Source organism: Chroicocephalus ridibundus, chromosome 3 (genome assembly GCF_963924245.1).
Source record: "Chroicocephalus ridibundus chromosome 3, bChrRid1.1, whole genome shotgun sequence".
NCBI classification, from domain to species: domain Eukaryota; kingdom Metazoa; phylum Chordata; class Aves; order Charadriiformes; family Laridae; genus Chroicocephalus; species Chroicocephalus ridibundus.
In genome coordinates this window covers 84,077,031-84,077,253 of record NC_086286.1, presented here as the reverse complement: position 1 = coordinate 84,077,253, position 223 = coordinate 84,077,031, and positions in this window count along the sequence as shown.

Here is a 223-nt window from a genome sequence, read left to right as displayed (position 1 = left end):
GCACAGCACAGCACACACGGATACCTGCTGAAAACCACCGCAGTCACTCAAAGGTACCTCTGGTCCTTTTGGTCCACAGGATTAGACACTATTACTCGGGTGCTCCTCCGGATCACAGCCACTGACACGTATGGCACAACTCGCACCTACACTATACAGATCTCTCTCCCCATTTCCATATGCCAGATACTGGGCCATCCAACATAATTCTGCATTTAGAGAG